The sequence below is a fragment of the Cyanistes caeruleus genome, chromosome 6 (genome assembly GCF_971803275.1).
Source record: "Cyanistes caeruleus chromosome 6, bCyaCae1.hap1.1, whole genome shotgun sequence".
Classification (NCBI taxonomy): domain Eukaryota; kingdom Metazoa; phylum Chordata; class Aves; order Passeriformes; family Paridae; genus Cyanistes; species Cyanistes caeruleus.
Genome location: NC_141706.1, coordinates 26,073,622 through 26,076,260, shown reverse-complemented (window position 1 = coordinate 26,076,260; position 2,639 = coordinate 26,073,622). Strand labels below are relative to the sequence as shown.

The following is a 2,639-nucleotide window of genomic DNA, read 5'->3' as shown; positions in this document are numbered from 1 at the left end:
ATTCATCTGAAACAGATAGGAGAAACAAATAAATTTGTGAATTATGAACAGTTTCATAAAGCAAGAAAGGTCTGTTTCTCTTCTGTTTATGATGCAGTTTTCTCACTTTTTAGAGCTCGCTACGTCACATTCATCTGTTGTAGTTAGTGCAGTTCTTTTTATTAACAATAACTGCTAGTTTGAGTAAATGCTTTTCTAGCTGCAAGGAGGGAGCTTAAATACTGTCATTGTTAGCTGATGAGTAAGATCACTATGTTCTCCTAGTAAAATTAAGAACAGTTTCCTATTTCACTGTCTCTGTTAGTGAAAAGCTGATGTGCTCCTTAAGCTAGAGGAGCAGAGGCCGGTAGTTCCCCTGCAGGACGCGCTGAGCTCCATCCGTGCAATCGGATTTGTGATGCTCACCCAGCAACAAGCGATGATCGCACACGCCACCGCACACCTCGCCTTTTCAAATGTGAGATAAGAAAGAGTTCCAGGGAGGGGATTAGGAAGCCAGCCTGCTGGTTTTCGTGATCTGGACAAGGGAAAAAGAGAGCAGTGCATCTTCTGTCTGCCTTCTATAAATCGCTGGTAGATGCCTGAGATCGTGCACTGCATCACGGACGGTACTTTGCACCTTCACTGCGAGCCCTGGTGATGGTGTCCAGGGACAGGGAAAGATGCTTCACAGGAGCTAGGATTTAAGAGCTGTGGACTTCATATGAGACAGCTGCTTGCTGGAAAATTACAAATTTTCATTTGTGCTTCTCTTTTTTTCTTAGAAACAAGTTGTCTAACCAGCTGTGATTTTTTGTGGCTGACATCTGCTGAGAAAATCAGTAGAGAGACTTGCCATTTGTAAATAATGGTTAACTGCATCAAGAGCACTGCCTAGGCCAAGCTGAGCTGTCAAAACCAAAATTCCTACAGTGAATTCTAAAAGTAAAACTGGTGTATTTTTTAAGGGTCTATCCAAAACAAAATATTCCAAACTGTTCCTATTTTCTCCTCCTAAATAGCCTTGAGTTTGCATTGGAAAACTCAACAATGAGATTTCACTGGCATTTTCATGCTCTACAGCTTGGTTTCTAGGATATGCATTACTTAAACAGAACTGGATCCTGTCTGCAGAAATGGATCTAAAACTCATCATTGCAGTCTATTTTTCTAAGTGATGATCCACTGCTCTCCCTCCGTGCTCTGGGATTTAGCTGATGAATGACACAAAGTGTCACAAGAACCCAAACTACACTGGATGATCAGAACAGTGCAAATATATTTCAGCCATGAAGTCTTTTTAAAAACTCTACCCTAGAAATTCTGAGCATGTGTAAAAGCCCAATCATTATACAGAATTAAAGGAATACCCTTTAATCTGGGATGAAAAGAAGCCAAGCATTCAAATGTCATCGGTCAAGTCTTTATCAATTTGTTTGGGTTTTTGGTTTTGGGGGTTCTTTTTCTTGAGGAGGTATGAAAGAGAGGTTAGTTTTTAAAAGAGGTTTAAAATAATCATGTGTTTATGATTCCCTTTGGATTATTATTTTGTTGTCTTGAAATCTGCTTGGATTAAATATTCTTTCAATATTATTTTCTGAAACCACGAGAAGAAAATAAAAAGATGAAAATTACATGAGAGTCTCAAATAATTGTTATATTTAGACACTAAATATTGTGAGGCTATTTATGAATTAACAAATGCTGATAACATTTTTCTTTCTTTTCCAGGTAAACTGACATGAAGGTCCATTTAGCCGCTACAAAAATAAGTACTCTCTGATTGGGTCAGCTGTCCTGATCACATTTTCACAATTAACCTCAAACACCTGCAAAATCCTTAATTGAGAGCTTCCTTGATACAACAGTAACATGACTGCCTCAGAGAGAGGTGCACTATACAGCCATGCACTGATATTATTGGAGCAAGAGCTGAATTTTTCAGCTTGCAGGTACAGACCCGAGTCTTTGGGAGTTACTCCACTGGGCCCACGATCTTTAAGAATAAATAACTTATCTTTCTTCCTTCAGACTTTTGATGTTTAAAGAACTTTGGATGTGCAGTTCTCTGGGGAAGCTGTCTAGGAAGAGTGGAGTTTATTATGTTAGAAAGCAAGCAAGCTGTGACGATGTGATGAAAATTCTCCCTTGTGCTCACTGTGTTCACTTGTCCAACTGGTTTCATGCACTGTTTAACAGGGCTCAACCAGCTTCAGCAAGACAGCAGATACCTGAGAAACACTCACAAAGTCTCCAGTGAAAGAACTGAGATTTCCTGCTAGGCATGACATCTTTATGAAAATAAAAAGGCAATTTTTACTACAAGGAATCTGGTTCAGTAAACTGTGACAGACATTCAGATCCTCGGCTCATCTAATTCAGTTTGACTCCACTACAGTCCACGACATTACATCAATATTCACCAACTAAGCATTTAACCCAGAGGGCTGAAATCATGAAAAGTCACTTCAGGCAACTTTGACAATAGATTTGCTTTGCCATTCCTACTTGAGTCTGCATTTAGATGTCCACTCTGACTCGTGTGTCTTTTCTTATCAAATTATGGCTGCTAATAAGGAGAGGACAGCGAGATGACTGTCATATTTTAAATTCCTTCTTTTCCACCTCTCAGTAGAAACCTCTTCAAATCAAGTGTCTGC

The 2,639-nt window shown here is 39.3% G+C and overlaps 1 long non-coding RNA gene across 1 annotated transcript; it reads left to right on the top strand.

The window, feature by feature from the left end:
* The first annotated feature begins 304 nt into the window (after nt 1-304).
* On the top strand, nt 305-2,304 carry LOC147652535 (uncharacterized). Its single transcript, XR_015287843.1, has 2 exons — nt 305-457; nt 1,711-2,304. It is a non-coding gene; the product is annotated as an uncharacterized LOC147652535 (long non-coding RNA).
* The last annotated feature ends 335 nt before the right edge of the window (nt 2,305-2,639 follow it).